The sequence below is a fragment of the Budorcas taxicolor genome, chromosome 3, assembly GCF_023091745.1.
Source record: "Budorcas taxicolor isolate Tak-1 chromosome 3, Takin1.1, whole genome shotgun sequence".
Taxonomy (NCBI): domain Eukaryota; kingdom Metazoa; phylum Chordata; class Mammalia; order Artiodactyla; family Bovidae; genus Budorcas; species Budorcas taxicolor.
The window spans coordinates 50,365,259-50,377,158 of NC_068912.1; positions in this window are offsets into that span (position 1 = coordinate 50,365,259).

Below are 11,900 nucleotides of genomic sequence, written 5' to 3' on the forward strand. Positions count from 1 at the left end.
TGAGTCAACTCTTCGCATGAGGTGGCCAAAGTACTGGAGTTTCAGCTTTAGCATCGTTCCTTCCAAAGAACACCCAGGACTGATCTCCTTTAGAATGGACTGGTTGGATCTCCTTGCAGTCCAAGGGACTCTCAAGAGTCTTCTCCAACACCACAGTTCAAAAGCACTAATTCTTCGGCGCTTAGCTTTCTTCACAGTCCAACTCTCACATCCATACATGACCACTGAAAAAACCATAGCCTTGACTAGACGGACCTTTGTTGCCAAAGTAGTGTCTCTGCTTTTGAATATGCTATCTAGGTTGGTCATAACTTTCCTTCCAAGGAGTAAGCATCTTTTAATTTCATGGCTGCAGTCACCATCTGCAGTGATTTTGGAGCCCCCAAAATAAAAGTCTGACACTGTTTCCACTGTTTCCCCACCTATTTCCCATGAAGTGATGGGACTGGATGCCATGATCTTCGTTTTCTGAATGTTGAGCTTTAAGCCAACTTTTTCACTCTCCTCTTTCAATTTCATCAAGAGGCCTTTTAGTTTCCTTCACTTTTTGCCATAAGGCTGGTGTCATCTGCTTATCTGAGGTTATTGATATTTCTCCCGGCAATCTTGATCCAGCTTGTGCTTCTTCCAGCCCAGCATTTCTCATGATGTACTCTGCATATAAGTTAAATAAGCAGGGTGACAATATACAGCCTTGACGTACTCCTTTTCCTATTTGGAACCAGTCTGTTGTTCTATGTCCAGTTCTAACTGTTGCTTTCTGACCTGCATATAGGTTTCTCAAGAGGCAGGTCAGGTGGTCTGGTATGCCCATCTCTTGAAGAATTTTCCACAGTTTATTGTGATCCACACAGTCAAAGGCTTTGGCATAGTCAATAAAGCAGAAATAGATATTTTTCTGGAACTCTCTTGCTTTTTCTATGTTGCAGCGGATGTTGGCAATTTGATCTCTGATTCCTCTGCCTTTTCTAAAAACACCTGGAGGTAACAGGCAAATTTGGCCTTGGAATGCGGAATGAAGCAGGGCAAAGGCTAATAGAGTTTTGCCAAGAGAACGCACTGGTCATAGCAAACACCCTCTTCCAACAACACAAGAAAAGACTCTACACATGGACATCACCAGATGGTCAACACCGAAATCAGACTGATTATATTCTTTGCAGCCAAAGATGGAGAAGCTCTATACAGTCAACCAAAACAAGACCGGGAGCCGACTGTGGCTCAGATCATGAACTCCTTATAGCCAAATTCAGACTTAAATTGAAGAAAGTGGGGAAAACCACTAGACCATTCAGGAATGACCTAAATCAAATCCCTTATGATTATACAGTGGAAGTGAGAAATAGATTTAAGGGACTAGGTCTGATAGATAGAGTGCCTGATGAACTATGGAATGAGGTTCATGGCATTGTAGAGGAGACAGGGATCAAGACCATCCCCATGGAAAAGAAATGCAAAAAAGCAAAATGGCTGTCTGGGGAGGCCTTACAAATAGCTGTGAAGAGAATAGAAGCGAAAAGCAATGGAGAAAAGGAAAGATATAAGCATCTGAATGCAGAGTTCCAAAGAATAGCAAGAAGAGATAAGAAAGCCTTCCTCAGCGATCAATGCAAAGAAATAGAGGAAAACAACAGAATGGGAAAGACTAGAGATCTTTTCATGGAAATTAGAGATACCAAGGGAACATTTCATGCAAAGATGGGCTCGATAAAGGACAGAATGGTGTGGACCCAACAGAAGCAGACGATATTAAGAAGAGGTGGCAAGAATACAGAGAAGAACTGTACAAAAAAGATCTTCACGACCAAGATAATCACAATGGTATGATCACTCACCTAGAGCCAGACATCCTGGAATGTGAAGTCAAGTGGGCCTTAGAAAGCATCACTATGAACAAAGCTAGTGGAGGGGATGGAATTCCAGTTGAGCTGTTTCAAATCCTGAAAGATGATGCTGTGAAAGTGCTGCACTCAATACACCAGCAAATTTGGAAAACTCAGCAGTGGCCACAGGACTGGAAAATGTCAGTTTTCATTCCAGTCCCGAAGAAAGGCATTGCCAAAGAATGCTCAAATTTATGCTTAATCAAATAATATTATGTCAGTGCTTAATATTAAGCACTGACTTAATATTACTTTTTTTCATAATAAAGATTATTTAATTAATCAATAAAAGTTACTTCTCAGTAGACTTACAGTGGTGATCATTTCAGGATGTATACAAATGCAAATCATTAGGCTGTATACCTGAAACTAACATTGTCAGTTACACTTAAAAAAAAACACCTCTAGGCTGGTTCTCTTCATCCTTGTCTAAACCCAATTAGCTAAGATTTTAATGCTTATTTTAAATACCAAAATATCTCAGTCTTTAGATATTTTAAATTCTTTGAAAGAAAAATAATCTACTATATATAAATTATAGAATTATTTTAGTGACCACTTTGTTGTATAATACAGTTTTATCTCATTAGAAAAAACAGCAAGTTAAAGCCACATATTTCAAAATAAACCAAAAACTATCCAATTTCTGGTTAAATTCTGAGGACTGGCTTTAGCCTGAAGAGGCTGGTCCTGTAGTTATAATCTAGGTCATCTCTAATACAGGAAAATCTACAGAGAATTAGTTTAAATAGCTTCCAGTAGATCAAAATTTTCTGTAGAGTTGCCATATTTAGCAAAAATACAGGACTCCCAGTTAAATTTGTTTCAGATATTGCAATTATTACATGGGATACACTTACAGTAAAAAACAAAAAAATATTTGTTGTCTATCTGAAATTCAAGGTTAACTGGACATCCTCTTTTTTATCTGGTGGCAATACTAAGTACACAGGCTGATCCTAAACAACCTAGGTCGAGGAGTCTCAACCAGATGAATTTGGACCATGGGTTTGAGGGAGTTGGTAAACACTTGAAATGGGACATAAAAGATTTTAAATAACTGCCTATAGCTTTTTCTGAGGAACAAAAGCATAGCTTTTTTCAGTGGCTCTTAATGAAGAATTTGTTTCAAAATCTCTTGGAGATTTTATTTAAAATTTTGTGCCTGACAAGGTTGAGAGCATTGGTAAAAGGATGCTATCATTTTTGTTTAAAGGGAGGAACTTTAAAATATGCATTTATATGCAGAGAATACCTCTGGAAAGACACACAAGAAACTGAAGGAGAGGGGAACTTGGAGACTCTGGTGAAAGATGTTTTATTTTTCATTATTACTTTTTTGTACTATTTAATTTTACTGTATTATCCACGTTATCTATCTAAAACTGCAAAAATAACAACAGTGCCAAGGCTTCACACTAGGCCTATTGTCAGAATTTCTAAATTTCCAGCGGTTGAGCCATAATGTTTGTCTGTGGTTCTTTTTTTTAACTCCCCAATGTATTTTGATCATACATTGAAATCACACGTGCACACACACACACTATTCTATGGCATTTGCTAAAAAATAACAAATGCAAATACACACACTCCACTCTCACACACATACCATCCCCTGTATTTCCAAGGAAAAAACCCCCAAAATGAATGACTCACTTTAGCTATGCTGAAGGGTACTTGTGTAGAACTGACAGGTGAGTCAAATCAGTCCACACTCTGGATGGTGAGACAGGAAACAGCTCAATATTTAAGACTCTGAATTAATGTTTTGGGCTACTAGAGTACATGGAGTAACTGAGGAGTTGCTTACCCCTCTGTTAAGTAATTTGCCTTTTCTTCAGTTCTAGTGGCTGTGGCCAGGATTACCAAAATCTGCCATTCCTGAAACCCTTGCTAGTGTTCTGGAATCACAGGAATTCTCTACATCAGGAACCTGCATCAGCAACAGCCCGCCTGTTCACAATTTATCTTGTTTAAAAAAAGGGAGATCAGCCTTGAAAATTCCGAGCAGACAAAATCCCTTTGACAAAGAAATAAAGCTTAATTTAGCTTGTTTGGGGGAGACTTACCTGACCTGGGTCATTTCTTGCTTATGCCTCTGGAAATCATAAGCAGAATTTGTACTGTTATCCAAGGTTGATATGATGTAACCACTGAAAATTCTAATATGATAACCAACCACTGCGAAGAATAAATGGTCCTGTTTTCTCACTATGTAAGCTACTTTATGATAACATACCCCTGAGCCTCATTCCATGTTTTGGTTTGAGCGCTCCCACTTTGCAGGCTGTTCTTTTCGGTATGTGCACAATAACCTTTTACTCATCACTACTTCAGTGATTCATGGGTTTTCTTTGGTTATTTCTCAACCTTTGACAACCTCCTCCTACCCACTACATAGCAGATGTTCTTCAATATTGAAGGAACAACTTCAGTTTTCAGGATTAAATCTGCAAAGGGAAAACTGCCCCCAGGTGAGTGTGCTGGAGCGCTACTTGGGTCATTCTTCTGAAATCAGCCTTAAAAAATGGTGTCTCTTCTTTATCCCTGCTCTTTCCATTTCAGCAAAATTGGCAAACACAAATGCTCAGGAAAAAAAATAATTTTTATTCCCTTTTCTTAGCATTCTATGCCCAGAGGAAAGGAATGCCATAAATTACATGACTGTACCACAGTGTATGCAATGCATTTGATTCATTTACAAAAACAACTGTGGACCTTATTATGAACCTGTGCCCTAGAAAATAGTGTCTGGTATTTTTCTATTGACGGTAGTCCTGGGCATTCTTACAAATTATCCTTCAGCCTTCATATTTAATTTTCTGAGGTCATTATGGGTAGTATTTCCTTCATTCTTTGGAAGACAGTGATCCAAACTTTCCCATGATGGATCCTAAATATTTTGTTGGTTAAAAGACACAGGAAGGATAGTCACACTAAAACCCTTAAGTTCACATTTTTAAGAAAAAAAAATTTACAGAACTGTGAATTTTGTATTTTCTCTAGAATGGTAATATTCAAGAAATTTCATGATATATATGGCCTCTAACTATCCCTCTGCCCATCTCCTTCTTTCCTTGGCCCTTATTCCTAAACTCCAGCCATCCCACCTGCGGGTAATTGCACAACTGCCTGGGTACCCTATCAAGCCTCTGTGCATGTGTCCCTCTCCATCTGGTTAACTCTTACAAGATCTAAAGGGCAAATCTCACGTGTGATGACTCTGAGAAGTCTTCCGTGAATCTCCTTTGCCCTCTTCTTTTATTCTCCTGACTTTGAACTTGATGCTTCTTTGTATGTTCTTACTGTCCTTTAAGCAGAATACAACTCAGTCTTCTTACGTCTCTGTCTTCTTTGAGGACAGATTTATTCTCGGCACAGAATAGGTACTCAATTAACATTAATAAATGGATATGAAAGGTTCCAGATAATAATGGATTAAATAATAAGATTAAGTTAAATAATGGATTAAATAAGAATCCATTATTAAAGAATAAATAAGCTTTAAAGTTGCCTGTAGATATAGGTAAGTCATATTTCCAGCATTGATTTTTAGATTATTTTATGTCAAACAACTGTTATCTCATTCTTAATTTGTTTGCTTTCAAATTACCAATAAACTGAAATTAAAATATGATTTAAAAGAAAATTTAAAGTGAAAGTTATTTATGACATAATGTTCCTAATTGCACTTTTCTGTACAGGAAAAGAATTGGTAAGAGCTAATTATTTTAGCTTTGTGAAATTCACAGAAATGTTTGTAGATTTTTAAAAAATGAATAAATTCCGTCAAACTTGAAAGTTTTTTTAAATAGCATGTGAAAATGACATCAGTTTGTTACCATTTTAAAACTTGTTCAGAAATCCAGATTAAAAGAAAGTGTTTAAAAATTAATGAAAAGAATTCAGAAAGACCATGAAAGCAACAATGACTTCCACATTCCTGGCAAAAGTTCAGCAGAGGTGAGTTAAGTGCTTATTAACCATGAAGAAAACAAAACAAAATAAAAAAAATAGGAAGCAACCTTAAGGTTGATTATTTTTAAGTGTAGAGAAAGTCAATTCAACTATGAATCCCAAATTTCTAATCTAAACATGTTATCTTTTCCATTGCTGCTTTTCTAAGGAAGTATATTTGCAGATATATATTTAAATGTATTTAAGTACAAGAGATAATTTGGCAAGGCTTAAATAGAAAGACAGCCAGATATGGCCATCTATGAAAATTTATAATCATAAATTTCAAGAAATAGTAAATGAGTTAATCTACATTAAATAATAAAAGATATAAAGTACAGAAATAATTTTAGAGTATAATACCTCTTGTTTAAAACCACACAATCTTGTTTTTTAAACATCTGGGGACAAAACTCATGGTTTGTTTTCTTCATTCTTTACCAAGCCTACTATGAAGAGGTAGGAGTGAAAACATTTGATTCTATATTACTTTTAATATATATTATTTACGTTATTATGTTTGTTTTCTAATGGTTGAATCTGTTCATACTTCCCCAACTTCATGGTAATTAAAATCTTCAAAGGTTTGTATCAGAACAGTTAACAAGAAAGTTTAATGCAAGCTTTGAGGTTAATTAATTGATTTTAGAGTGTCAACAGGTTCATCTCTAAGTTTATATAATCTGCTTCACTTCAGGAAAATTGTTTATCCTTTACTTTAAATTCCTCAAGAAAGGAGAGTTTTAAACTCCCCAGAAAATGCAATACATTTTGGATAATGATGAAACTATATCCTATTATAATCAAATGTGCTCACGTTTTGTCAAAGTTGTACACCTGTCTACATATTAAAGGATTTTAATGACATTTTTCCCCAGAAAGCTCTACCAAATGATGAACTTTGTAAAATATGAACATTATTTTACACAAATTTGATACAGCTTTAAAAAATCTGAACATAAAACATCCAAATTGGCACTGCAGAGTAGAAAAGCTATAGCCTCTTTCACAAATGGTGCTGTATCACCTAAATAGCCACATGGAAAAAAAATAAATCTTACCCCTACTTCATATGATATATACAAAATCCAATTCCAGGTAGACTTTTGATCTGTGAAAATTAATACAATGAAACTTCTAGAACATACCATATAAGATCATCTTCATGACAGTATAGGTGGAAATTTTTTAAATAGGATACAAAAAGCACTAACCATAAAGGAAAAAAATGATAAATTAGAGTACATTAAAATTTATCAAAAAGTTCTCCTAAGACAATGAAAAGCCTAGAATGAAAGAATATATTAGCAATATATATGCCCAACCAAAGAGTCATATCTAGACTATGTAAGGAACTATAAAACAATAAAAATAGACCACACAATAAAAAAATGGCAAAATACCTGGATCAGCACTTCACTTAAGAAAATATTCAAATAGTCTATAAATACATTAAAAAGTGTTTAACCTTACTAGACACCAGAGACATGCATATTAAACCCCACAATGAAAGATTGCTACACGTATATCAGAATGGTTAAAATTTAAAAGGTTGATAATACCAAATGTGGGTAAAAATGTGGAACAATGAGCTATCACACGCTATATGACACAATAATTCTACTTCTAGATATCTGCTCAAAATAATTCATTCATATGTGCAACAAAAGGCATCTACAAAGTATGTACATAGCAGCAGTTATTTCTAATAGCTAACCAGAAACAACCCTAATTTCCTTCAGTAATGGAATGGATAAATAGAAGTACATTAACATAATGAAATAAATTACCAAAAAAAAGAATGAAATACATCAAGTAACAGTAACAAAAATATTGAATGAAAGAAGCCAGACACAAAGAATATATAATACACAATTACATTTGTATATTTTCTCAAAGCAAGGAGAACTAAATATAATGTTAGAGGTCTAGATAATGTTTAACTCTAGGGAGAAGAGGGTAATGATTGGGAGGGAACTCAAGGGGGTCCTCTGAGATGCTGGTAGTGTTCTTTCACTTTATCTGGGTGATGCTTATACAAGTGTTTTCACTTTATAGTGATTACTTCCAATTGGCAGTACTTAGCTTTATGCATTTTGTGTATATGATACTTCAGTTTTTAGAAAGCTTCTTTCTTTAAGAGAACTTATCTCTTATGGGTGCTGATTTGCCTTGTCAAATAACTCTGGTCCCCAAAAATGTTGTATTATTTAGAGTGTCTTTCAATTTTCACAGGACTTCTCAGAAACATGTCCACTGAATAATATAAATAATGTCATTAGTATACGTTAATGTGAAAGTGAAAGTCAAATCAGTCATGTCAGACTCTTTGTGATCCCATGGACTCTATAGTCCATGGAATTCTCCAGGCCAGAATACCGGAGTGGGTAGCCTTTCCCTTCTCCAGGGGATCTTCCCAACCCAGGCATCGAACCCAGGTCTCCTGCGTTGCAGGCGGATTCTTTACCAGCTGAGCCACAAGGGAACAGTTTAATCATTGTCTTGATTTCGACTGCCACCTAATGGCAAGAATGCTGCACTACACAGAACCGAACAATCAGGGAGCAAAAGAACCTTGATCTTGGCTACAATTTTCAGGACTGCTACTTCTGTACAATTTATCAGCAAATATCAGATAAATGTTTGCATTTGATGTAAATATTAACTGCAATATTAGGATATGTATATATCAGGACATGAGGTAAATATGACATTCATTTAGGAGTGTTGTCTGACATATAACAGAATTTTCCATTTCTTTGTGTAAGAAGTTAACACCCTATATAATTTTTACTCTTTCTCTTGGCCATATTTTAGAGTCCTTACATACTACAGCCCACTTAGTACAGCAAATATCAGGTAGCAACACAATATATGTGGTCTTTAGTATATTTATAGAGTTGTGCAGTTTTTATCACTGTCGACTTTAGAACATTTTCATCACCCCAAAAAGAAACCCCATACCCATTAGCAGTCACTCTCCATTATCTCCCTATCCCCTGCCCTCCCCCTGCCAGTGCCTGACAACCACTAATCTTTCTCTCTCTACAGATATACCTCTTCTGGCCATTTCAGATAAACAGACTCATATAATAAGTAGTCTCTTGAGACTGGCCAGCCAATTATATATTTTTTTAATATCTTAAATAGAAGGAAAGAATATTTTATATTTACCCACATTTTCACCATTTCCAGTGCTCTTCATTCCTTTGTGTAGTTTTAGGTTTTCATCTTGTTATCAGTCTCCTTCTCCTTGGGGGATTTATTTTAGTATTTCTTGCAGCACAATTTTGCAGGCATTAAATTATTTCAGCTTTGTATATATGGCAAAGTATCTTGCCTTCCTTTTTGAAAGATATTTTCAATGAGATTAGAAGGCGAGGTTGACAGGATTTTTTTTTTCTTTTAGTGTTTCACATACAGTACTTCACCACCTTCTACTTTGTATAATTTCCAAAAAGAAATCTCTTGGGTTTTTCCATCTTTCTTCTTCTCTATGTAATAATCTGCTGCAGGCTGTTATCCAGGGCATGCACTTGCATGAGGGGGGCTAATATCAGTTTAAGACCCCGCAGAGTCACAAACAAATATGAGTCCTTGATATGAGTTTCCCCAACCTCTCCCCCACCTCTCATGGCCGTCTCGAATGCCCTTTAGATGAGACCTCTAAAAAGATTATGAGAACTCAGCTTTTTTTGGCTTGAATTGACCACTCTGGTCTGAGCCAGAAAGCCCAAAGCATTCCATCCACAGATCCTAAAATCGAGGCATGTGCCCCGGGCCCTATAGCCTTCCCCACCTTCACTTCGACTTCAACATGTAGCTTCTCAAGGGATTTCATGTACTTCCTAGAAAAGTAATAGATCTATTTCAACTTCTCTGGTAGCCTGTTGCTGAACTGTGGCTCATCACTGCACACCTTTTGCTATAATTAGGAAATATTGATTTAACAAGGTCATAACAAGCATCCTAATAAGTGAAATAAGATGCAGGAGGGTTAAGAGTCAGAGAAGGAGATGTGAAGACAGCAGCAGACCTGTCTGAAGATGGAAGGGAGCTATGTTAATGAATGCATAAGCCACTTTTCCATCCTCACAATCTAGAAAAATCAAGGAAACAGATTCTCCCCTAAATCTTCCTGCAAACACTTCAGTTTCAGCTCAGTGAGATCCATTTCAGACTCTGACTGTCAGAAATGCAAAATAAGTTGGCGTTACTTTAAGCTACAAAGTTCGTGGTAATTTGTTACAGCATACAAAGGAGAGGGATACACCTCTTTTTCATACATTCTGTCTATTTTTGTTTGTTTAACGTGACAGTGTGACTTTTGGCATGAAGCAAAAGTCCCCGTCAGTTCTGTTTTTTGTTTTGTTTCCATCCAAGCTAACAATTCCAGTCGGGTAGAAACTAAATATGTGTAAAAACTCTTCCTCAAAGGTCAGATAAATTGAAATGTGTTGAGGGACTTGTATATAAGGAAAAACCCTAAGGTAACAAAGAGAAGCCAAAAATATAAAACCAGAATAGAAAACTGAGCATGAAACTATCAGAATATTCAGCTTCACTATGTATTAAAGCACACATATAACAAATAGAATTGTAATGTATAAAGCAAGCATGTAGTCAAAACATTCCTGACCCGGAAGTTTTTTTGTTACATTCGGGGGGTGTGGGGTGCAGGGAAGTAAGCATTTTTGTTTTATCTATGGGATGACTTTAAAGGAGACAAACAGGAAGAACAATAATTAAAACATTTATATTGGTTACTGAGTTGAGGTTTTCTCTCCCTGGACCCATAATTTAGTTACACAAGTCAACCTTTTACCCATCTTGGGAGGAAAGAACTACCTCCTCTCACCCTAAATAAGTAGGTAGAGTCAATATGTGAAAATGTTCTGTTAGTCTGGAGTTTCCCTGTGGACAATTTTCTTTTCTTCTGGTAAAATAAACCTAAAAAATTTACCATCTTAACGATTTTAAGAGTACAGTTAAGTAGTATTAAATACATTGAGAAAATGGGGAATTATCAAAAAATATGTTGATAATGTTGTGAAACCATGATAATCTGTTTCTATAACTCTATCCTGAAAGACTGAAATTCTATACCCATTAAACCACTCCCGTTTCAATCTGCTTTCTGTCTCTACGATTTTGATTACTCCAAGTAACTTATATAAGGGGGATTATATAGTATGTCTTTTTGTGATGGGCTTATTTCACTTAGCATAATGTCCTGACGGTACGAAGGAAATTAGAATTCTCTTCCTTTCTAAAGCTGACTATTCCATTGTATATATATACACCACATTTTACCTTTCCCTTTATCTGTATATTGGCACTTGGACTGCACCTACATTTTAGCTATTGTGAAAAATGCTGCTATGACTGTGGGTATACAAATAGCTAATCATGATCCCTGCTTTTAGTCATTTTGGGTATATGTTTAGTTTCTTAAGGAACCACCATAACTGTTTTCCATAGCAGTTGGACCATTTTACAAGCCATCAACAGTGATCAAATGTTCTAATTCGTCCACATCCTCTCCTTGTTATTTTCTGTTTTTGTGATGATTGCCATTCTAACGATATGAAGTGGTATCTCAGGGTAGTTTTGATTTGCATTTCCATTATGATTCTTGATGTTAAATGTCTTTTCATGTGCTTATTGGCCTTTATGAAACATAAGCTGGAATCAAGGTTGCTGGGAGTAATATCAATAACTTCGGATATGCAGATGACACCCACCCTTATGGCAGAAAGCAATGAACTAAAGAGCCTCTTGATGAAAGAGGAGAGTGAAAATGTTGGCTTAAAACTCAACATTCAGAAAATGAAGATCATGGCATCCGGTCCCAACACTTCATGGCAAATAGATGGGGAAACAATGGAAACAGTGAGAGACTTTATTTTCTTGGGCTCCAAAATCACTGCAGATGGTGACTGCAGCTATGAAATTAAAATATGCTTGCTCCTTGGAAGAAAAGCTATGACCAAGCTAGACAGCATATTAAAAAGAAGAGATGTTACTTTGCCAACAAACGTCTGTCTAGTCAAAGCTATT